Source organism: Sorex araneus, chromosome X, assembly GCF_027595985.1.
Source record: "Sorex araneus isolate mSorAra2 chromosome X, mSorAra2.pri, whole genome shotgun sequence".
NCBI lineage: Eukaryota > Metazoa > Chordata > Mammalia > Eulipotyphla > Soricidae > Sorex > Sorex araneus.
In genome coordinates, this window is record NC_073313.1 from 218,076,859 (window position 1) to 218,103,713 (window position 26,855).

The window sequence follows — 26,855 nt, forward strand, 5'->3', positions numbered from 1 at the left end:
CCCAGAAATACTCATAGATTCTGGTGGTGCTCTGGGACCCTGTTAAACCTGGCACAAGACAAGTGTCCTACCTGCAGTCCTATCTCTTTGGCCACTACTGGAATCAGTTTAAATGAACTTTACTGTGTATAGAAAGACGTCTGAATGGATGGAAGGGGCCCCTTTAATTAAATGTCTGTGGGTTTGGAGTCACAGAAGATGGCGCCTGCCACATGAGTGCCACCAGCCCGCCGCTTTCCGTGCAGGAAGACAGGGTGGGGAGGAAAAAAAAAATCCACCCCCGGCAGCACAGAGTTGTAGCCCAGTTTGGTGTCCCAGTGCATCGCTCTCGGATGCTGCGCTGGATGCCCGAATGTGTTACATCTTTGGAATCGAAGTCTTTAGGCGCAGAGGGTCCGATTCGCGCTCAGCGGCTCCGGGTTTATCTGGGCTGAGGGCGTGCCGGTTACGCCCCCTTCCCATGAACTCATGGGGCTCCCAGGAACTCATGGGAAGGGGGGACACCCTCGGCCCAGATAAACCCGGAGCCGCTGAGCGCGAATCGGACCCTCTGCGCCTAAAGAATTTGAATTCAGAGACTTCTTACAGCAATGCACTGGGACTGTGAGCTGGGCTATGTAATTTCTGGCAGAATTTTCCCTGGACTTTATACAGAAATCCAAAACCATGCAGACGCAGCAGCGTCCACGCGACTTAATATTTATAATTGTCAGCAATTGTCAGCAATGTGAAATGGTTCCTTTTGAACAGGTCTGACTTGGGGGGTAAACTCCAAATAATAACAGTAAGTTTTTGTTGAAATATTGAAGGTTTTTAATGTAGCAGCCACCTCTGGACTGTGAACTAAGCAAAAGCCCCACGCTGGCCAACGCGGCTTGGCGTACACCATACTATGAGGCACAGGAAGGGGGATGAGGGGGAAAAAGAAAGAAAAAAAAAAGGGAAAAGGAAAAAGAAAAAAAAAAGAGAGAGAGAGAGAGTTATGTCAACTATAGTGAGTTTTGTGTTGAATTATGGAATGGAATCAAGGTAAAGAAAAAATGAAGTGAAATTCATTAGTTATACAGTAGGGGGTAGGGGGTGGGGGTGGGGGGTATACTGGGGTTTCTGGTGGTGGAATATGGGCACTGGTGAAGGGATGGGTGTTTGAATATTGTATAACTGACATATAAACCTGAGAACTTTGTAACTTTCCACATGGTGATTTAATAAAAATTTTTTTAAAAAAGGAAAAAAAATAAAAAATAAATGTCTGACAGTGTTGGGAATAAGGGTCGGCTCCCCAAGCTCCCCACATCCCAGCAGGCCGTTCCATTTACCTGTGATTACTCACAAGGTTGATCACATTCCTGGATCCCACCCATCAGTTCAATAATATCAGACCAAAAAATAAGTATTTTATTTGGAATTAGCAAAGTCCCATCAATCTAGTAGCTACCAGAATGATAAAAAGGATTCAGATCTGTTTAAAGGCCAAAAAGGGCTACAAGGTGACCAGTATGGTTTGCTGCCTTCTTAGTGTTGGAATATCCTCTAGGTTTTTATATTTTCATACATGTACATAAATATAAAAATATGTCCCTCTCAGAAAGCCCGCAATCTACCGAGAGTGTACCACCAGCATGGCAGACCCTGGCAAGCTCCCTGTGGTATATTCATTCGATATGCTAAAAATTGTAGCAAGTCTCACATTGGAGACATTACTGATGCCTGCTCAAGCAAATCCATAAACAACAGGATGACAGCGCTACAGTGCTACTTCTTGTTATTGATTCTATAATATAACTATTAATAATTACTGTTAAATGCTAGTAAATGGTCACACGAGAGAATTTTAGCAATATTCAATATATTTTATCATATGGAGTGTTACTGTCTCTTCTTATTCGTATACTTATGTTAGCCATTCTTAATATTTAATTAAATATGAGTATTTATATTAATTATATAAATTAAGAATGTGACTAATATTTTTTGCTTTGTAGTAAACACTATATTTCTCTGCTTAAAGATAAATATAATTATTCAAATCAGAAAAAATTTAACAGTTGGATAATATTTTTGTTTGGCTCAGGAAAGCAATGAGTAGTTTGGTACATGCATGCTGACATCTGAGTCAAAATGTCAACTCCCTACAAGTTCATGATCCTCTCAATTATTTAATTTTCTTATGTTTTATTTTCAGTATTTGGGGAAAACCTTAAAGATGTATCTGACACACATAAATAGCCCTTTAAGCTGCCTCTTATTATCTTAACCAGTAAAAAGTAAAAGAATGTTACAACAGAATATCATAGAAGTTTTTAGCTACGCATGTGCTCTACATTTCTTCCATTTTTAAAGTTAAAGTCAATTGAAAAATCTTCAGAAGTGGTATAATTGATGCCAAGTACTCCCAATTCTAAGGATTTGATTTTACTATAGCATTTTTCAGGGTTTTATTACTATTGTATTATCAATCTTTAAAATTCAAGTTTTATTTATTGAAGATATTTTTGTTATGCCTTTAATTAAACTTTAAAATTTCCCCAGAATATTAACAGGAATTAAATAACATACATTTCATTGAGCAATTATTCAGTTCAAGCAGCTCAATTTTTTATTGCATCTGTGTACTGGTAATATAGATTAAAATTTTGCAGATCACCTATTAATGTCTGGTTTCATCTGATTGTTATTGTAGTCAGTTACATGGACTTGTATCTATAATGGACAGAAAGAGTGATTTTGATTTATAATGGTAGAAGGTCTGAATGTCTGAGAGCATTTTTATAGATTTTGTGTCTTCATCCTGATTTTCAATAGTATTAAGATTGGAGCCATAGCACAGTGGGTAGGGCGTTTGCCTTGCATGCGGCCAATCTGGGCTTGATTCTTCCATACCTCTCAGAGAGCCTGGCAAGCTACCGAGAGTATTCTGCCCGCAAGGCAGAGCCTGGCAAGCTACCCGTGGCGTATTTGATATGCCAAAAACAGTAACAACAAGTCTCACCACTATGTAAACATTACTGGTGCCCGCTCAAGCTCAAACAAATCAATGAACAAGAGGATGACATTACTACAGTGCTATTAAGAATATCTGGGAAATTAAAGTTTTCTCTTTCTCTGAGGTTGCATTATATTATTTTATATTTAATTTATGCCTAATTAAAATAAACATGTACATATTATGCATTTGCTTCATCACAAATTTCAATTTATCCTGATGAAGGTTATTATTTTTCATAGTTGAAAGGAATTAATACAGTATCAATCTATAGGAGGAAGAACCTTGAATACACACTTGTATGTTGGAACAGTAAATCAGGTTGCATTGAAGGTGCAAACAATACATAAAATAAAGCCAAAATATCATAGCTTGCATGGGATATAATATTAAAAAGTAGATCAAAATTTAAATTTACAAATATAAAGAAGGGTAGCAATTACTCAAATTCTTTTTTTTGCCCCCCTCAGGCTCTATGTGGCCATTTGAAAAAATCTCACTGGAAATCTTGTCTCTTCCTGTCTTTCCTATTTATTCAAATCAAATTTTCTTCCTTTTAAGTTTCCGGTAAATTACCCTAGATGAGGTTGAGACCAAAAGTCTCTTATTTATATTTTCAAAGAGAACCTAGACGCTTTCATGTAGTAGAAAGTGCATACACAAATCTGCTGCATGACACTTTGCTTTTCTCAGACTATTAATGACATAAACAGAAAAAATATGCATCAATTGTATTATTATGATGATCTGAAAGAAAATCGGAAAAGCAGATGAATACTATTATGTAATACTCATATCTGATATTTCAAAATCCCTTGGAGACTTTTCTTTTTTATAACAACAGAAAAGCAGTGGAATAAGTAAAATCACAATTCAGAGTTTAGAAATTGTTAATTTTCACAAGTTGTTCTCCTTCGTAAGAAATTGTACAGGTACATCATGTAAACCATTATCTTATCATTTTATAAATGCAGGACTGGGTATGAAGTTTGATATAAGTGAAGAATAAATATATTGTAATTGAAAGAGAAAATCAGTGAAAAAAAAAACAAACCTTATGTTCCCATTTTGGATGGAGAATGTTTTGCAAACTGTGAAAAAATAGAGCTGAAATATTAAGTAAGAATATTTTCTCATTTTTAAAGTACAACTTAAATACATTCACAAACATCAAGTTGCATGATACTATTTTATCAATTGAACCACTAATTTAAAAATAGTTTTATATATTAATGAAATTATGTTTCTATATTTTTGTGTAATTTAATGGAAAGTGTGGCATTTTTTTAGTCATATATAACACAATTTATCTCAGACACTTAACTAGTTATACGAATTTGCAATAATCCTTAGATGCTGGGCTATCAGTAAACTTTGTACTCAGCAAGAGACTTGCAAAATGTTTTTAGAATTATCTATGTCATGCAGATGCTCTTAAGCCACAGACAAAGTTATTTAATAGGGAATTCATATTCCATAAAGGATTACATTGCCAAGAGACTGGATTGCATGGTTAAGCATTGATAGAGACAAAATCCAAGCTTTGTGAAATCACCTGCTAGACCCCAGGAAAAGTCAATCATGGTACTCAATTTCTCATTTGTTGTTGGCTGAAATTTTTCATCACAAGAGCATATGTAGAGATCAGGGGTCCTGATCCTAGGATCCTTGCTGGAGGGAAAGATAAAGAAAAAAATGAATATTTAGTTTTTGTGAATATTCTTGAATTAGGTTTTATGGCATGTTGGACTAAATGGCTTATGCATTGATGGAATAAACATCTCTCAGGAAAGTAATTTTTAATGTCTCTGAGACAGTGCTCAAGTTACAGAAGATACACAAATAACTATTCTTATGTAACTTAACAACGAAGATGGATTAAAAAAATATTTTACAGACCCCTACTAGAACTTATGCATTGGCAACTGTGATCTGTAGTTATAATAGGGGTATGAGTTTTTGATAACAACTTTAAAATAGGTATTTGCTAAACTAAGTTCATATACATTTAAAAAATCAAGTATATGAATTTAGAAAAAAAATCTTTGTTGGATTAAAGAAAACCTGTAAAACCTTTCATTTTATGTATGTGAAATTCAAATACTATTAAATTAATAAGCACTGGGAACAAAAATACAGAATAGGGAAAGACATTACATAAAGAGTTTTTCATTAACTGTGTTTTAAGGTATTTTACTTACTTATTCAGCTATCATGTATAAGCCATAACTTATTAATTTTCACTGCCAGCTTTATTATTTTATTAATCATTAAAATAATATTTTTAAGTCTTAAAACTAAATCAAACAGATTAAAATAAATTTGCAGCACATTAAAAGCCTATCTTTGTATGAGTGAAACATGAGCACAAAAATGTATAAATTTGTAACTGTACCCTCACGGTGATTCATTAATTAAAAATAAATAAATTTTTTTAAAAATCCTATCTTTCTTTAAGTATCAAAAATTCTGTGTGACAAAGAGAGTAGAGAAATTGAGAAATAGTCTAACATAGTAAATATGCAATGCAAATCAGATCTTTATCTCATTAAATTGCATAAGTAGAGAAGTTATGAGGCAGACATACTCACTTTTACATAGTGAACTTGCGTTTCTGATTTAATATGTTCCTTTGTTAACAGAATTTCCTCTATTCACCCCTTAGTTCCTTTATCTGCACTCTCTTTTCTCAAACATAAATTTTCTTTTACATCATGTTTTCTCTTGCTGATCTTGCTTTCAGCTAATTTTACCAATATTGGTGATATAAATTAACTAACATTATGTCAACTTTACTATGTCAGCTACTCTTAAGCATATTATTGACACATTATTAAGCAATATTTCTTCCAAATCCTCCCCAGTAAGTTTGATCTTTCTATTAATCAATATCCCAAAGGAAATGGATTAAAAATATTATGGACTAGATTTTATTAACAAATATTTATTTACAGATTTGTAACATGGGAGACCCAGAGCTGAGCTCAGGTCAGAACTATACCTGACCACTCTGACAGATAAGAACTTGTTAAAAACTGAAAGTGAAATGTGTAGGAAGGAAAAAAAATGAATTTCTTTTTCTTCAATTTAAATAAATAGTGTGCAAAAAAATAGTAAGAGTGAGCATCATGAGTTAGCAGCTAAACTCATAAAAAACTGAATATGTAGATGAATAAGTAAGAACATCTTAATCTTCAAAAGCAATTTATCTTTTCATGGTTTTAATATATGACTTACTACTGATTGCTTAAAAAATGATATATGAAAGTTCTCTTTTAACCTAGAAACTAGAAACAATGTGAAATTTAGAACAATTTCAATTAAATCAGCCTCTGGTGAAAATTAAAAGAGCCTCTGGCAAACTGATGAAAAACTCCCAGACTCAGTGAACTTATCCCTCCATCTCATAGTGATAACATTTTATCTCTATAGCAAAAAACATATCCATTAACAATAGAGAATTTTGTTAGAATATTTTAAATACCAATTCTACTATAGTTAAGTATTATTTTTTCTTACTAGCACTTCTGATTCTTAGGTGAAATTTTCATTTTATTTTATAATTGCATTCATGTATTTGTTATTTTTTGTGGTGCTTGAAATCTATTTCAGAAGCTCATACAGGCAATAATTATGTCTAACACTGACTTCCATTCCTAGTTGAATTATTTTATTTTGTCTTTTCCACCTTTATTGAGGTACTGTGATTTACAAAATTGTTAATGGTAGGTTTATTCATACATTGTTCCAGCCCCACACTGACCATGATCGTGCCTCCTTCCCTTCACTGTCTCCCTTGTCCACTTCCAACTGACCATCCTCCTAAGATAAACAATTTACTATGTTGTGTACAAATTCAGTCCACGATGAACCCACAGCAAAGGAACACTAGAAATCCCTGAAATTTACTTTCTCAATCTTTCGTCTTTTTCTTAATCTCCTTCCTAGTTCATCTTCCTCTGAACTGCTTAAGAAAATTTATCTGTAACTTTAGAGGTAAAGCAAGAACACTGCTTGTCTTTTCAATGACATATTTGGGTTTTATTTAACAAGCCCTCTGAAGAATTATTTATATCTCTAGGAGCTTAGAGCAGTGTTTGACCTTGATATTTAGTATTAATTATAAGAGACTATATGAAATTGCATGTTAAATTGAAATTTTTGTCTGACTGAAATTAAATTATTTCGCTTTCATAGAAAAAATAACCTATATTGTATAACCCTGTAGGACATTCTTATTGGTTTTTACTTTAATTAATGAGCTAAAAAATATCATTGACACCTTTTCATTCTATTTTATATGTGTCTCATTTTTAACTGAAACTGGTTTGAAATTGGAGGACAGAGAATTCCAGTTAATATAATTCATGAAGCCAGCACTGGGGCAGAAAGTAAAATGGAGAAACATGTATCATAAATTTCAAGGAGCAAGTGTAAAATATTCTAACCAATGTAAAATTCTACATGATATTTTATTTTCTGCTCAGTATAACTAGTAAAACTGTGAACACATTTTAACTTAATATATACGCCTATATATATTTATATGTGTGTGTTTGTGTGTGTGTACTATTCTTTAACACTGATAAAAAGAAGTCATAGATGAAAACCAGACAGGGCACATGATAAATAGGATGGATTATTACTAACAGATCACATAGATGTAGAGGAGAATCTCAGTTTAGTAGATATCATGCAAATGATCGTACAGTAGATAGGGTGCTTGCCATGCATGCTGTTTGACCTATGGCACCCTATATGGTTCCCAAGCCCACTGATAGTGATCCTTAAGAACAGATCCATAAATAAGACTTGAGCACTGCTGGGTGCACCTCCAAACAAGATAATAGTAATAAAGTCACTGTAACACTGTATCACTGTCATCCCATTGTTCATCAATTTACTTGATCAGGCGCCAGTAACGTCTCTATCCATGCCAGCCCTGAGATTTTAGCAGCCTCTCCTTGGTCATCTTTACCAATGATTGGAGGCTCTTTCAGAGTTAAGGGAATGAGACCTGTTATTGTACCTGTTTTTGGCATATCGAATACGCCACTGGGAGCTTGCAGGCTCTGCCATAAGGGTGGGATAATCTAATCTCGGTAGTTTACCGGGCTCTTCGATATATATATATGTATATATATACACACACATATATATATACATACACATGTATATATATTTCCCTCTATGATTTGTTGCCTACTGTCTGAACCCCATCAAATATGGTGTGGTAATTATGGAAAATGGGTGCAGAGTGCCTTATGTTACTTAATGATATTTATAATATGAAGCCGCATTATGAGCACAGTGCATTAGGGCCCAGGACTCATTCCCTGAAAAACTGATTATGTTATAACATCCTATGTTATAACATATTATGCATCTGTACATTTCAAGTCTGAGCAGAGATAACAGGAGTTTAAAAGATTACATTATTATTGTGATTATTATTCTTACTTCTGGGAGAAGCAGCTGTGAGTTCTGGAAGGTGGCCTATGAGGAAATTATCTGGCGCGCAGGCAGCAGGTTGTTTATGGGTGTGACCCCAGGGTCACCATATAGCAAACACATGAGCGAACATACTCCTGGACTTCGTGGCGGTGAAGCTTCTTTTTATGCTTCTCCCGGGAAAAGCTCAGGCCAAGCCTCACACATGAACGAAGTCCCACGGAACCCACATAATGCAGAACTTTGCAATCCTGTACTCTGGACTCAACGGGACCCGAGAGCAGAGATCCTCTGCCTGCTTTCCCCAGTCTCCAGCGACCCTGGGGTCACACCCAGAAACCACCTCCTGCAGGTGCCAGATAATCTCCTCATAGACCACCCTCCAGAACTCAGGGTTGCTTCTCCCTGAAGTACTAATAATAATCACAATAATAATGTAATCTTTTAAACTCCTATTATCTCTGCTCAGACTTGAAATGTACAAATGCATAATATGTTATAAGATATTATAACATGATCAATTTTTCAGGGAATGAGTCCTGGGCCCTAATGCACTGTACTCATAGGTTTATCGGAAGTGATAAGTAAGATATATATTTATGCTTATGGAACTGTAGAGTTTCACTAGTTTAAAAAGTGGCTTTGGGACTGGAGCAATAGCACAGCAGATAGGGTGTTTGCCTTGCACAGAGCCAACCTAAGTTCGATTCCCAGCATCCCATATGGTCTCCTGAGCACCTCAAGGGGTAATTCCTGAGTTCAGAGCCAGGAGTAACCCCTGTGCATTGCCAGGTGTGACCCAAAAAGAAAAAAAAAGTGGCCTTATTTAGAAATGGAGGTTTTCAGAACCCAGAGACTGATATTAGTTTGTTTTGATGAACTAATTCTCACCTGTTGAGTTATATCTTTTAGTTACTAAATGAAAAAGTGGCTATAAGAGTACATAAATGTTTAAGCCAATCACATATGTCTTTTATTAAATGTATCTATGTCATCTTTGTTTGACACTAGGTTTAGAAATGAAACATTGATAAGAACCTACTTACATTAATCATTTGAAAAATAATTGTCAAATTTTAAAGAAATTTAATTATGAGTTCCTTCCAGGGCAGATGTAAAAGTGTTCTTGCATAATACATAACTGTAACATAATACAATGGAATCTATTATATTGTGATTTGTATCTGGGGTTTAAATGGCTGAATTTTTGAACAAAAACTAGGTATGTGCTTTGTCCAGAATAATTATTTCTATATATTCTATATAACTAATTTATAATGATATGACATCTATGGCAGCAATTTCTGGACCTAGTGTTATTTGATATAGTCAATGTTTAAGTTCATGTCTCTACATATGTTCCATTTTATGAACAATCTGTTCATCCATCTGCTCAGTTCATATGAAACATCTATTAATAAACTTCAGTCATTCTATAAATTATTTAGTCTTTGATGAGTCCAATGAAAGCACTAGAATAGTAGAGAAGTATACTTTTATTCTTTACTCTTTTAGAAAAAATATATTGATTTAAAATCTTTTAAATTCATTATTTTGGAGTTTCTAGGAGATTTTCAAAGGAAATTTTAATATACCTATATACATATAAACTTTTTTGCACACAGATCTTTTGAGTATTTAATTCTCTTTACAACAATTTATTTAATTCTCATTACAATAATTCTTATTATTTCATTACTACTGACAATGGATAGAGTCGGTTATAATAGAGATGTTATCTTTGTGGACTTGATTAGTGTGGTTCAGATGCTTTCTATTAGATGGCCTTGCTTCACATGTACAGAAAAAAAGACATTTAAATTGTTGACCTAGATTGAATCATTTCCAAAAGAGGTGCCTCATGTAAATGCATATTTACAATGCTTTCAAGAGTAATCCAAAGGTGTAGAGTTAGAACATATAGTTAGTGAATAATACTGATTTATGAATCTGTATAAAGGATTCATTAAATCATTTCTATGCATCAGGAAGCACCCCTACTGAGTGTTCATATTTTATAAGTAATTTACCATCATCATGCTGACTGAATATAATATTTCATTGTATTTGTCTATCTTTCATGAAAATTGATTTACTGAATAGAATTGGTGATGTTAGTGATAAACAGGTACTCCCAGTTTGGATAAATGCAAAGGCTCTCTGCTATGTATTATGATTGAGGTACTGCTGGGCTGAGATCTCAAATGAAGGTACCATCTCCTTTTTTAGTTGCATAATTAAGTTGTTACATATTTTAAGATTATTTCCTAACTTGCAAAACTGTTGTAATATGCACAAAAATAGAACACCATAGGCAATTTTTAATTTACAGTTTAGAGTTATTAGATACATTTAGAACTTGCTGCTAACATTACAATTCTTCTCCAGAACACTTCATCTTTAACTGCAAATCCACATCTATTTTTAATTTTTTCCCAGATTTTCTTTTTCTTAAGTCCAAAAACTATAATACTACTTTTTGCAATAATGATTTTGAGTATTTAATGACTTCACATAATTTTAATAATATGGTGTTTGTCTCTTTTGACTGGTGTATTGACTCAGAACAATGCCCTTATAATTCATTAATATTATCCCTTAAGGCAGAATGGTTTTTATTAAGGCTTAAAATTATTCATTGCTTGTATAAGGCAAATTTCCCATATCATGACTTCTTAAATACATGTAAACTTAAACATATTTATTGTGAATAATGCTTCCAGCAATATGGATATAAATATAACTCTTGGAGACTCTGATTTTGTTTGTTTGGGATATGTAATCAGAAGCGGATTTGCTATGACACAGGGTAATGTTATTTTCATATTTAGAAGAAACATATGATTGTATGTGAAAGCCTCAAAGCCACTGCACAAGAGAAAGTATTTGACAAGATCCAGCACCTGTTTATGATGAAAACTCTCGCCAAGATAGGTATAGAAGGGACCTTCCTCAATATAGTCAAAGCTGTTTATCACAAGCCTATGGTAAGCATCATCCTCAATGGGGAAAAACTAAAAGACTTTGCTCTGAGAACAGGGACTAGAAAAGGATGCCCACTCTCTCCCCTTCGTTCAATATAGTACTGGAAGTACTTGCAATAGCGATTAGGCAAGAAAAAGATATTAAGAGCATTCAGGTAAGGAAGGAAGAAATCAAGCTCTCACTATTCGCAGATGATATGATACTATACTTAGAGAACCCTAAAACCTCTACCAAGAAACTCCTAGAAACAATAGACTCATATAGTAAAGTTGCAGGCTATAAAATCAATATCCAAAAGTCCATAGCTTTCCTATATGCAAATAATAAGAGAGAATAAAGCGACATGATAAAAGCAATCCTGTTCACAATTGTGCCTCAAAAAATCAAGTACCCTGGAATCAGCTTAAGTAAGGAGGTAAAGGACTTGTATAATGAAAACTATAAAACACTACTTCAGTAAATAAAAGAGGACACGAGGAAATGGAAAGATATCCCCTGCTCATGGATTGAAAGAATTAATATTGTCAAAATGGCAATTCTCCCCCAAAGCATTGTACAAATTCAATGCAATCCCCATAGCATACCCTTGACATTCTTCAAAGAAATGGAGCAAGCACTCCTGAAATTCATATGGAACAACAAGCCTCCATGAATAGCTAAAGCGATTCTTGGGCAAAAGCAAATGGGAGGAATCAACCTCCCCAACTTCAAACTCTAATACAAAGCGGTAATAATTCAAACAGCATGGTAATGGAACAAAGGCAGAGCTGCAGACCAATGGAACAGGGTTGAATACTCTGACACACACCCCCAAATATATGATCATCTAATCTTTGATAAGGGAGCAAGAAATGTGAAGTGGAGCAAGGAAAGCATGTTTAACAAATTGTACTGGCAAAACTGGAAGGCTACATGCAAAAAAATGGGCTTAGAACTCCACCTATCACCATATACAAAAGTCAGATCAAAATGGATTAAAGACCTCAACATCAGACCAGAATCCCTAAGGTACATTGAAGACAAGGTCAGCAAAACCCTCCAGGACATTGAAACCAATGGTATCTTCAAAGCTGCCACCCCACTCGCCAAACAAATGAAAACAGAGATTAATAAATGGGACTGTCTCAAACTAAGAAGCTTCTGCACCTCAAGAGAAACAATGACCAAAGTACAAAGACAATCTACAGAATGGGAAAGGATATTTATGCAGTACCCATCCGATAAAGGGTTGATATCAAGGATATACAATGCACTGGTTGAACTCCACAAGAAGAAAACTGCCAACCCAATCAAAAAATGGGGTGATGAAATGAACAGAAACTTTCCCAAAGAAGAAATCCGAATGGCTGAGAGGCACATGAGAATATGTTCAACATCACTAATCATCAGAGAGATGCAGATCAAAACAACCATGAGATATCATCTCACACCACAGAGACTGGCCCACAGCCCAAAAAACAAAAGCAACCAGTGTTTGCATGGATGTGGGGAGAAAGGAACTCTCCTTCACTGCTGGTGGGAATGCAGACTGGTTCTGCCCTTTTGTAAAATAATATGGACGGTTATCAAAAAATTAGAAATTGAGCTTCCATTTGACCCAGCAATACCACTCCTGGAAATATATCCCAGAGAGGCAAAAAGGTATAGTAGAGATGACATCTGCATTTCTATGTTCATTGCAGCACTGTTTACAATAGCCACAATCTGGAAAAAAATAGAGTGCCCCAAAACAGATGACTGGTTAAAGAGACTCTGGAACATCTACACAATGGAATACTATGTAGCTGTCAGAAAACATGAAGTCATGAAATTTGCATATAAGTGGATCAACATGGAAAGTATTTTGGGTGAAATGAGTCAAAAAGAAAGAGACAGACATAGAAAGATCGCACTCATATGTGGAATATAAAGTAGCTGAGAGGTACAAGCTTGCAATGATGCAATTTCTGGCAGATATATCTTGGACTTAGTTACTAAAATACTAAAATACAGAAATCCAAAATTGTGCGGCCACTAGTGCGGCTACTCGACCTCATATCTCTTCATTCTCAGCTATAGAAAACAAATTATCTAATGCTTCCTTTTCAGCAGGTCCGACTTTAAGGGGGAGAAACTCCAAACAATAATAGTGAGTTTTTGTTGAAATATTGTGTGGAGGTCGATGTGGAGGTCTCGTCCTGTTCAGCAGGGAGAACCCTTCATGGGGCTGAGAAGGGAACGGGGACACAGCCAAATGAACAGACACAGAGCCTGGAGGAGGGAGAAAAGGCGTTTATTCTATGGCAGTTACAGTATTTATACTTCCCTGCTGGGAGGACATTAGTATAGTATGCATTCTGGGACCCCCAATAGAAATGCAGGGTGTGGCATGGGCATTAGTTAGTGATAAACAAATGGTGATAGGATAAGATCAGTAAGGTAAAATGGCTCCCTACATCTCCCCCTGTTTTGTTTTAAATTAAATCTGGTCAGGGGAGGCATTGTCCGGTATCCCTTGTGACATAAAGACTCCATTTTTGCAGAAAGAGGAAGGAAAGGATGATCGGGTCTATGCAGGGGGCTCCTCGTAGGCCCCATCAATCCTTGGCTTTGGAGTAACCTCTAAGCTATACCGGAATACCTCACAGGGAGCCAGGTCTGGATATCAGCCCTCCCTTGCAGTGCTTTACCTGGTAACCTGATCCACAAGAATAAATCCTTGGGAGCCCTTTATCCTAAAGATAAAGAACTGGGGGAAGATGAGGTCCTACAAATCAAGCTGATGATCTTTAAGTACTCGAACAATCTCAATTGTTACTCTAAGATATTAACCCGGCCCTGGGTCCAAAGTAGCCCTTGCTGTAGTGTGTCCAATTGTTGCTCAGCATCATGGTTGACAGTAACCTGCATTGTCCAAAGGTGGTTAGGGTCATTTTGCCATGTTTTGACGAAGTTGTGTGTCTGGACCGAGGTTTGAAGAGCTATTCCTGCAACAGCAGCAGTGGTGGGTAGGGCAATGAGTCCCAGGATAGCTGCGATCAGGGGCCCAAGGAATCGTCGGGAGTGCCGGAGCAGTCCTGTCAGGTCTTCAGTCAGGAGCCCTTCATCAGGGGAGCGTTGCCATTCTTTGGTCAGGTTCATTGGTAATCATATGTGATCTGGCCCTTAATAAAATTATACTGTGGGTAGAATCTTGGATTGAGAGGGAAGAATCGAGAGGTAAATAATGCACAATCACCAGAAAAGAAAAATCTTTTTGTGAGTGATCAGAGGTAGTATGAATTAGGGACTTGGTATGAATCCAAGTCTGAAGGTGAAGAGGGAGACAGGGAGGCACTCCAATGCGGACAGGATCAAGTGAGTATCCTAGAGAAAAAATTAAAAGGTGTTTCTTCTTTATTCAGCAGCTGAGGCATCTGTGCATCCCATGGAGGGGGTAAAAGAAAGGAATTGTTAGCCCAGATACGGGGTCCTGGCATGGTCCAATCTAAAACCTGTAAAAGTGGAGGGTGAGGAATATAAATCCAATAGATATGTTTAGCTTACTGGAATTCAAGAGAATTTGAACTGTTAATAACTATTAATGTTAGAAATGCAGGGTGTGGCATGGGCGTTACCTAGTGATAAACAAATGGTGATAGGATAAGATCAGTAAGATCAAGAGTGGCAACCTTTGCCAGGTGTGGCATGGCGTTAGCTAGTGATAAACAAATAGTGATAGGATAAGATCAGTAAGGTAAAATGGCTCCCTACAATATTGAATGTAATAAAAGTAAAGTGAAATTTATCAGTTACACAGGTGGGGTGGGGGCTGCGAAGGTGGGGGGGAGGCATACTGTGATTCTTGGTGGTGGAATATGTGCACTGATGAAGGGATGGGTGTTTGAGTATTGCATAACTGAGACTTAAAACTGAAAGCTTCGTAACTTTCCACACGGTGATTCATTATTTTAGAAAATAATATTTTTTTATTATTAAAATAATATTATTTTAGAAAATAATAAAATAATAAAAGAATAAATTAATTTAAAAAAAGCCACTGCACAATTTCATGGTTTTACCAATGGTATACTAGTGTTCTCATTTCTCCATACTTTATCAACAGTAATTATTTCCCAGCTTTCATATTAATCAGCTTTATGCTTATGGAGTATGTCATATAGGTTTTTTTTGGGGGGAAGCAAGGAGGCACAGTCTGTGATGTCCGGGGGTTCCTTCTGGCTTTGCACTCAGGAATTACTCTTGGCAGTACTCTCGGGACCATATGGGACTCATGGGATTGAACCCTGGTCAGCCATTTGCAAGGCCAATGCCCTACCCTTTCTACTACTGCTCCACCCCTGTATCTCATTTAGTTTCAGTACACACTTTTCTAAGTTACAAAACTATTTGTGATCAAGTTTAGATATATAATTATATGTGAATATATAATTATAAATATTCATACATATATATGTATATTGTGGCCAAGCAGAGTTCAAGCTGTGGCTTCTCTTATAGTCTCCCAAGTACTGCTCTCAAAAAAACAAGCAAAAAATTAATAAAAAGGGCTTTTAATATATTAATAAAATTCACTGGATTCAACCCATCCAATAGTTCACTTTTGTTTACCATCCACTTTCAGCAGAAATTCAGAGACTACTGAATTCCTCTCACATTTTCATCCAATGTTGATGATTAATATAAAGGACAACCTTGTCATACTCTTTTATTTATATTTTACATATTTTAGAAAATTTTAATTGTACTTCTGAATACCAAATATACCACTACTGAAGAAGAACCCTTTTCACAATATGAATCTGCAGGGGAGCTTTCCTTCTATAGAATGGTTTCGTCAAAGGTCAATGATGAATCTTTTTAAAATACGTGTTGGAGGTGCTTGAGAGATAATAACGCAGATAGGATGCTTGCCTTGTATGTATTGGTTTGATCCCTGGCACCCACTATGGACCAAAAAGTTTCCTATTAATCCATTGGAGTTTTATTTTATTTATTTTTTGTTTGTTTTTTTTATCGAATCACGATGAAAAAAGTTACAAAGCTTTCAGGCTTAAGTCTCAGTCATACAATGATCAAACCCCCATCCCTTCACCAGTGCACATGTTCCACCACCAAGAACCCCAGTATACCTCCCATCCCCCCACCTGTGTGGCTGATGATCTTCACTTTACTCTCTCTATCTATACTTTGATTACATTCAATATTTCAACAGAAAACTCACTATTATTATTTGAAATTTTTCTCAAACAATCAAACCTGCTGAAAAGGCATCATTTGATAATTTGTTTTACATTGCTGAGAATGAAAAGTATATGAGCCATGCGGTTTTGGATTTCTGGTATTTTAGTAATTATGTCCAGAGAAATTTCTGCCAGAAGTTGTGTCGCTGCAAGCTCATACCTCCGGTTGGTGAGTGGGCTCTATAAGATGACAGTCGCCACCTGGCTACCGCCGCCACCACTGCCACTGTGGAAAGGAAAAGCTATGAGAGAAAAACCTTTCCCTACCCAGGGCAGCATGGGGTCACAGCTCAGTTCACAGTCTAGAGGCATTTCTGTAAAAAGCCGCTGGGTGCCAAAATAAGTTAGTAGGCCTTCGGGATCATGGTCTTTTAGGAGCAGAAAAGTCATTCGTGTGCAGTTGCTATGGGTCTCGTCTGGTCAGAGAGTGTGCCAGTAATGCCCCCTCTATTGGAGCTTTAACGTGTAAAAATTTATATTACTTGGAAGAAGGAGTTTGAATCACACCCAGTGATGCTCAGGACTTATACTTGGCTCTTCATTCAGGGATCAGGATTCTTTTGGCTGTGCTTGGGACACCACATGGAAGCTGGAGACTGAATCCCCATTAGCTTCGAACATAATAACAAGGGCCCTATCACCTATACTGTGTATCTGAACCCCATTTGCATTTATTTGGGAGATATTGAAGGAGAGAGTGTACTTTAGCATTTAACTTAATTTATAATGTCTGAATTAGGTTTGTCTCTTCTTGCTATGAGGATTTCATGCTTGGCAATCTTGAAAGAAATAGACCTATAGATTGTGTTGTTTAAATTGCTTTTCCAACTCTCTTTTTTCTATTCTAAGTAGCATCTCAAATCTCAACTCAGTTTTTTGAATAAGATTTCAAGCTATTTTGATTCTGTTGCACACTTGCATAGTTCAGAAGCAAACCAGATTCATGGAAATACTTTATATATAAAATAGGACACAGACTTTATTTTTTCTCTTCTAGTTGGGATGTGTGTCTCTTTTTGTCGAGAGAGAAAGAGATGTCCATAGTCATAATTTTTGAAGACCAAAATGATGATAGAACTTATGTGAGTTTTGTTAACTTAGAACTTTAATGTTACTTTATTGGTATTAAAATTGAAAAATAATTGACTGGCTGTGATTTTAAGTTTTGTTTACAACTTCTGGTAGAGAGAAAAATTCCTAAAATTAAGGGCCAGGAATTTATTTATTTATTTATTTATTTTTTAATTTATTTATTTTTAATTAGAGAATCACCGTGAGGGTACAGTTACAGATTTATACACTTTTGTGCTTATACTTCCCTCATACAAAGTTCGGGAACCCATCCCTTCACCAGTGCCCATTCTCCACCACCCGTAAACCCGGCGTCCCTCCCACCCTCCCCACTCCCATCTCCCCCCCACCCCACCCTGCCACTGTGGCAGGGCATTCCCCTCTGTTCTCTCTCTCTAATTAGCTGTTGTGGTTTGCAATAAAGGTGTTCAGTGGCCGCTGTGCTCAGTCTCTAGCCCTCATTCAGCCCGCAACTCCCTTCCCCCACATGGCCTTCAACTACAATGTAGTTGGTGATCGCTTCTCTGAGTTGCCCTTTCCCCGGAACGTGAGGCCAGCCGCGAAGCCATGGGGTCAACCTCCTGGTACTTATTTCTACGGTTCTTGGGTATTAGTCTCCCACTCTGATATTCTATATACCATAGATGAGTGCAGTCTTTCTATGTCTGTCTCTCTCTTTCTGCCTCATTTCACTCAGCATGAAACTTTTCATGCCCATCCACTTAACTACAAAATTCTTGACTTCCTTTTTTCTAACAGCTGCATAGTATTCCATTGTATAGATGTACCAAAGTTTCCTCAACCAGTCATCCGTTTTGGGGCATTCGGGTTTTTTCCAGATTCTGGCTATTGTAAACAGTGCTGCGATGAACATACATGTGCAGATGTTGTTTCGATTGTACTTTTTTGATTCTCTGGGATATATTCCCAGCAGTGGTATTGCTGGGTCAAATGGGAGCTCAACCTCTAGTTTTCTGAGAATTGTCCATACTGTTTTCCAAAAGGGCTGAACTAGCCGGCATTCCCACCAGCAGTGTAGAAGGGTCCCTTTCTCCCCACATCCTCTCCAACAGCGGTTGCTTTTGTTATTTTGGATGTGTGCCAGTCTCTGTGGTGTGAGGTGGTATCTCATGGTTGTTTTGATCTGCATCTCTCTGATGATTAGTGATGCAGAGCACTTTTTCATGTGCCTTTTGGCCATTCGTATTTCTTCCTTGGTAAAGTTTCTGTTCATTTCTTCGCCCCATTTTTTGATGGGGTTGGATGTTTTCTTCTTGTAGAGTTCAACCAGTGCTTTATATACCATTGATATCAACCCCTTATCTGATGGGTATTGTGTAAATATCCTTTCCCATTCTGTGGATAGTCTTTGGATTCTGGTCACTGTATCTCTTGCGGTGCAGAAGCTTTTTAGTTTAATGTAGTCCCATTTGTTTATCTTTGTTTTTACTAGATTGCTTAGTTCCGTGTCACCTTTGAAGATACCTTTATCTTCAATATCGTGGAGGGTTTCGCTGACCTTGTCTTCAATGTACCTTATGGTTTGTGGTCTAATGTTGAGGTCTTTAATCCATTTTGATCTGACTTTTGTGCATGGTGTCAGGTCAAGATCTAAACCCATTTTTTTGCATGTGGTTGTCCAGTTGTGCCAGCAGCATTTGTTAAAGAGGCTTTCCTTGCTCCACTTCACATCTCTTGTTCCCTTATCAAAGATTAGATGATCATACATTTTGGGTTGTGTGGAGGGATATTCCACCCTGTTCCATTGGTCTACGGCTCTGCCTTTGTTCCAGTACCATGCTGTTTTAATTGTTACTGCTTTGTAGTAAAGATTGAGGTTGGGGAGGGTGATGCCTCCCATCATCTTTTTCCCAAGAATTGTTTTAGCTATCCTTGGACGTTTGTTATTCCATATGAATTTTAGGATTGCTTGATCCATTTCTTTGAAGGATGTCATGGGTATACTTATAGGGATCGCATTGAATCTGTATAATGCTTTAGGGAGTATTGCCATTTTGACAACATTGATTCTCCCTATCCACGAGCAGGGTATATGTTTCCATTTCCTCATGTCCTCTTTGATTTCATGGAGTAGCGTTTTGTAGTTTTCTTTGTAAAGGTCTTTTACTTCCTTGGTTAAGCTGATTCCGAGGTACTTGATTTTCTGTGGCACGATTGTGAATGGGATTGCTTTTTTCATGTCCCTTTCCTCTGCCTCATTGTTTGCATATATGAAGGCCATGGATTTTTGGGTATTGATTTTGTAGCCTGCAACTTTACTGTATAAGTCTATTGTTTCTAAGAGTTTCTTAGTAGAGGTTTTAGGCTTCTCTAGATATAGTATCATGTCGTCTGCAAATAGTGAGAGTTTGATTTCTTCCCTTCCTATCTGGATGCCCTTAATCTCTTTTTCTTGTCTAATAGCTATCGCAAGTACTTCCAGTACTATATTGAAGAGGAGTGGTGAGAGTGGGCATCCTTGTCTTGTGCCCGATCTCAGAGGAAAGGCCCTTAGTTTTTCCCCGTTGAGGATAATGCTTGCCGTAGGCTTGTGATAGATGGCTTCGACTATCTTGAGGAAAGTTCCTCCAAACCCCATTTTGGCGAGGGTTTTCATCATGAAAGGATGTTGGATCTTGTCAAATGCTTTCTCTGCATCTATTGATATGATCATATGGTTTTTATCTTTACTTTTGTTGATATGCTGGATTATGTTGATTGATTTCCGAATGTTAAACCATCCTTGCATCCCTGGGATGAATCCCACTTGGTCGTGATGTATGATCTTTTTGATGAGTTGTTGGATCCTATTTGCTAGTATTTTGTTGAGGATCTTCGCATCGGTGTTCATCAGGGAAATTGGTCTGTAATTTTCTTTCTTAGTGGTGTCTTTGTTTGCTTTTGGTATTAGGGAGATATGTGCTTCATAGAAACTGTTTGGGAGAGTTCCTGTTTTTTCAATTTCCTGGAAAAGTTTGAGGAAAACAGGCAATAGGTCTTCTTTAAATGTTTGGAAGAATTCGCCAGTGAAACCATCTGGGCCTGGGCTTTTGTTTTTGGGGAGGTTTTTGATTACCGTTTCAATTTCCTTAACATTGATGGGTCTATTCAGGTATTCCAGGTCTTCTTTCTTCAGTGTTGGGAGATTGTAGGAATCAAGGAATCCATCCATTTCTTTTAGGTTCTCCTTTTTTGTGGCGTAAAGACCTTCAAAGTAGTCTCTAATGATCTTTTGAATCTCACTGGTTTCTGTTATGATGTCCCCCTTTTCATTTCTGATTCGATTTATTAGAGTTTTCTCTCTTTCTTTCTTTGTGAGTCTTGCTAGCGGTTTATCAATCTTATTTATTTTCTCAAAGAACCAACTCTTTGTTTCATTGATCTTTCGGATTGTTTTTTTGGTTTCGATGTCATTAATTTCTGCTCTAATTTTTATTATTTCTTTCCTTCGGTCTGGTTTGGAGTCCTTTTTCTGGTCCTTTTCTAAGGTCTTGAGTCGTGAAGTCAAGCTATCTATGTGGGTCCTTTCTTCCTTCCTGAGGAATGCTTGGAGAGCTATAAATTTTCCCCTTAACACGGCTTTAGCTGCGTCCCATAGGTTTTGGTAGCTCGTGTCTTCATTCTCGTTAGTTTCTAAGTATCTTTTGATTTCTTCCTTGATTTCCTTCCTGACCCACTCATTGGCCAACATTGAATTGTTTAGTTTCCAGGTGTTTGATTTGATTTTCCGTGTTTGTGAGTGGTTAGCTTCTATCTTCAGCGCATCGTCGTCTGAAAAAATGGTTGATACAATTTCTATTTTTCCGATTCTATTGAGGTATGTTCTGGGGCCCAGTACATGGTCTATTTTAGAAAATGTTCCGTGTGCACTGGAAAAGAATGTGTATTCTTTCTTTTTGGGGTGTAAGGCCCTGTATAGGTCTATTAGGCCTCTCTCTTCTATTTCTTCTTTCAGAGTCAGTGTTTCCTTGTTGAGTTTTGTTCTTGTGGATCTATCTAGAGGCGATAAGGCCGTATTGAAGTCTCCGACTACAATTGTGCTGTTAGTGATGTCCTCTTTGAAGTCTGTTAGGAGTTGTTTTAAATATTTAGCCGGTCGTTCGTTAGGAGCATATACGTTTAAGAGTGTGATTTCTTCCTGTTGTACATATCCCTTGATAAACAGAAAATGACCTTTGCTGTCCCTTTTGATCTTTTTCATCCTAAAATCTATGTTGTCGGATACCAGGATGGCCACTCCAGCTTTTTTAAGGGGGTTGTTTGCTTGGAGGATTGTTTTCCATCCTTTGACTTTGAGTCTATGTTTACTCTGTTTGTTCAGGTGTGTTTCTTGCAGGCAACAGAATGTTGGGTTTAATTTCCGGATCCATTTAGCCACTCTGTGTCTCTTGATAGGTGCATTTAGGCCATTGACATTGAGAGAGATTATTGTGATGTGGTTTTGTGTCATCTTTCTGTGGGATTTGTTATTCTTATGGGGCTCCTCCTTGTCTTACAGTAGCCCCTTTAGACCTTCTTTCAAGATTGGTTTTGAGTCTATGAAGGACCTGAGCTGTTGTTTATCCAAGAAGTAGTGTATGGTTCCTTCGAGTTTGAGTGAGAGTTTAGCCGGATAAAGTATTATTGGTGAGGCATTCATTTCGTTGAGTTTTTTCACTATGTCCCACCATTGTCTTCGGGCTCAGAGGGTTTCTTCTGACAGATCGGCCGTAAATCTGAGGGGTGCTCCTTTGTATGTGATTTCCTTCTTTGACCTTGCTGCTTGCAGAATTGTGTCTCTATCCATGGTATCCGCCATTCTGACTATGATATGCCTTGGGGTCTTTTTATTCGGGTCTCTTTTTGCTGGTACTCTTCGGACTCCTTGTATCTGGATGCCTGCCTTCTCCAGCTCTGGGAATTTCTTAGCAATGATATCTTTGACTGTGTTTTTTTCATTGGGGTTGCTTCCCTGCGGTTCTGGTACTCCAATGATTCTTATGTTGTTCCTCTTGAAGTCATCCCCCAGGGCTCTGATTCGCTCTATAGCCATTTTGAGGTCTTTGGCCATGATTTGTTGTTGTCTATAAGCTTTCTGCAGCTCATCTTCCAGATCACTGATTCTGTCTTCGGCTGTAGTCATTCTACTGTTGAGGGCTTCTAGTGAGATTTTTATTTCATCTACCGATTCCTTTATTTGTGAGACTTCCGTTCGAAGGTTTGAAATTTCTGCTCTCATTTCTGCTCTCATTTCTTCCTGTATTTTCTTGGTAGACCGTTCCAGCGCTTCATTCATCTCCTCCCTTAATTTATTGGATGTCTGTTCCATATTTGCTTGGAGTAGGTCGACTCTCCTCCAGATTTCCTCTCTGAATTGTTTATCTGAGAGTTCGTAGATGTTGGGAGCCTCTTTTGAGGTTTCTAGTATCTTTTATTCTCCCTCTCTTCCTGGAGGGGATTTTCGCTGCTTCTTCATATTGTTATGGAAGTATAGGATTGGAAGTTTGTAGGTGTTTATTCCTCCTACCTCTTGCTGAGAGAAGGAGGGGCTCTGTTTGTGCTATTTCTGATGGCAGCTTTATTCCTATTCTAGAAGTCTTCCTTACACTCAGCCTTTTCTTTGTGATTGATGTTGGGGTTTTAATGAAGACTTAAGGCTAAGTTGTCTTTACAAAAGCTTTGCTAAGCTTCTCTTATTCACTGATAATTTTTCTAAACTTAGAGTTAATAGGCTAGGTCTTGAGATGTGTTAAACCGATTTTCAAAGCAAGAAGACCATACCTAATGTGCTAAGGTAGGAAATAATAACTGCGGCCGCGTTAGCGGAAGGGCCAGGAATTTAATTTGCTGGCTATTTTCTTGTGCTACTTGATTTCAGTGTAATCTTTAACCTATTAAGAGTATTATGGATATATATAGTCTATTTTAATTTGTATATTACAATACTTATGTAGGCTAAGATGAAAATGTTCTTTGTATGGTTGAAGTTTAACTACAAATACGTTTTAGTGTTATGCTGTTAAATAGGGCTTACCATTTAATAACTGATATTTGATAATCTTACCAAATTTAGATAATGGACAACTAAGACAATTAAGATATAGTAGGTATAGAGACTTCTTTTTTCTGTAAGTTAAGAAATAGAATAAAGTCACAAATAGAAAAATATATGTATTTATATATATCATGGTTCATGTTAGAATTAAAATACACTACAATTTAATAATTGAAAGAGCATTACCAGGAAATAAATAACCATTTTGATATGAGTTAGTAAGATAAAAAATTTTTAATGTATCAGTTATGGATTGGAAATAACATTTTTAATGAGTAATTCCTTCACAAAAATGTGTGTGGGCTAAGGATCCAATTTTACACCTTATGAAAACACACATTATTATATTACACTTGTTACCAAAACACTCATATCCATCCACATAATTCATTAGAATTCTTCCCCCAATTAATGTTACTCCATACCCCCTATTGTAAACCGAGGACTGTAGTAAAGTTCCAAGAATTTATGGTCACTTTATTTCATTATTCCCTTACTTTGTTTCTATATATCCCATGTATGAGTGAGGACAAACTATTTTCTATTCTGTAATTGACTAATTTCACTTAACATATTGTTAAAAATCGCAGGATTGAATGATCTATGTCTGAGTAGTATTGCATTTTGTATATAAGCCACAGATCATTTTTATGCTTGTTTATCATTGAGTTATTGAGTTGTTTCCATGACTGGGCTATTCTAAATATTGTTTCAGTGAACATATGTTTGTATATAGTTTTTTAAGGAAAAGTTTTCTGTGTGTTGGGACAGGTACTTAGGAACAGAATTGCTTCATTACATGACAATTGCAATTTCCATAACTTCAAATAAATATCCACTGAATTTTCCAAGATGCTGAAGCAATTTACATTCCCATCAAGGAAGTACTAGAATTTCAGTTTTGCCAAGCACCAAATAATACCTGTTGTCTCTTCTTTTCAGTTGTAGGGCACTTGATTTCTATATATGAGCCCCAATATGAAGTTCATTATGTAGAACATGTCAACCAAATAATAAAAATTTGGCAGGTAGCCAAATTAAAAGTATATTTTTTGAAAAATGTATGAGCTTATGCTGAAATTATATTTAAGTTTCATATAGATATACATATAATGTATAAATCATTTTGTATATGCCTGATAATAAAAATTGAATATAACACCAATAGTTTTCATAAAAAGGATTATTAGTAAGTTTATTATATGAAAAATCATAAAACAAGAATAAATAACATTAAAGTTGGTTGCAGGGTCTCTTGAACTGCCCCTGGCTGTCTTCACCAGGGCCCCTTGGAAGGGGTGGGTTGAGTTTTCCTCCCCACCCCAAGCAGAGCTCCGGCAGCTGAAAACCTCCAGAACTCAGCCACAGCCATACTCAAGGCTCCTCTCCACAAGTTCAGATGAGCCTCACACATGAAGGAACTGGCAGAGGAACCCAGGTGTGTGGGACCTGGGGCTGAGATCTCCAAGCCTTCTTGGATTGGGACTGGGCCTTTTCCACCCAGATCCCTCATTTTCTAGTAGCTAGATGGTCACACCCAGAAACTTCCCCCTGGCACTGTATAATCCCATCAACGGCCAACATCTAGAAACTATAAAACTAAGTTCCTGAAAGCACGTGGACTCAAAGCATCTTATAGCCTAGTCCTCCCTCTTTTAGAACCTGGCAAGAGAGAAGCTGGCAAGCTACCGAGAGTTTCCTGCTTGCATGCGAGAGCTTGGAAAGCTCCCTGTGGCATATTCATATCCTAAAACTAGTAACAATGATGGGTCTCATTTCCCTTACCCTGAAAGAGCCTCCAATCCGGCACCGTTGGGAAGGATGAGTAAAGAGAGGCTTCTAAAATTTCAGAGCTAGGATGATTGGAGACGTTACTGAGACTGCTCAAGAAAATCGATGATCAACAGGATGATGATGATGGTGATGATGATGATGATGATGATGATGATGATGATGATGATGATGATGAAAGTTGGTTGTTACAATGTGACTTTGTTGAAGAGCTCATAAAGAAGTAGACAGAGAAGAGAGGAGATATTAACTTACCATTTACAGAAGTATGTTAATTTAAAAAAATGCATTCAGCTGCTCACTTATGTTATACGTATGAGAGTGAAGATAGTATTGTTAACACTCCCAACTGTGCTCAGGGTTTAGTCCTTATTCTGTAGTCCTAATTCTTAGCTCAGGGATAACTCCTAGTGGGCATGACTGGCCTTACACTGTGCCAGTGTTGAAGTGGGAGCATATTCATGGAATTCAAGTGCCTTAACTTTGTACTGTCTCTCCAATAAATGTTACTTATATTTTTATAAAGGTACATTGCACTCCAACCTATATATATTTCAAACCAGTTATTAGAAAACTAAAGCCATTGTAAAAAAATTCATAGAAATGCAAAATGATATATTTTCCTTAAAAAATAGATGGTGGCTCTTCAAAAAATAAGACCTTTAATTGCTATATGACTTAGAAATTACAATTTTGAATGTTTACTAAAAAGAAATAGCAACAGGGATGGACTGCTATATGTCCAGCAATAGATGAATGCTTAATTAAAATGTGTACAGAAGTATTATAAATATTATTTAGTTTAAAATAAAGAACACTCTGGTATATACTTATATTTAAACAAATGCATTGAGTAGCTATATAACATGTTTCTGGCATTTAATTGACACATGTTGGGAGATGATTATCAGATTCATACTACTTAGAGGGTGGAATAAAGCAAAACCTGAGAACACAGGACAGATAATCAACAGATCTATATACTTGAAAATAGCAATTTTTCCTGACGGTAGAAGTACAACAAACAAATATACAGGCTGGGTTTAATTTTAATTATGTAATATCTAAGATATTTGTATCACTGTCATCCATTATTCATCGATTTATTTGAGTGGGCACCAGTAATGTCTCTATTACATTCAGCCCTGAGATTAGCAGCCTCTCCTTACTTGTTTTTGCCAATGATTGGAGGCTCTTTCAGGGTCAGGGGAATGAGACCTATTGTTACTGTTTTTGGCATATTGAATACTCCACGGGTAGCTTGCCAGGATCTGTTATCAGGGCGTGATACTCTTGGTAGTCTGCCGGGCTCCCC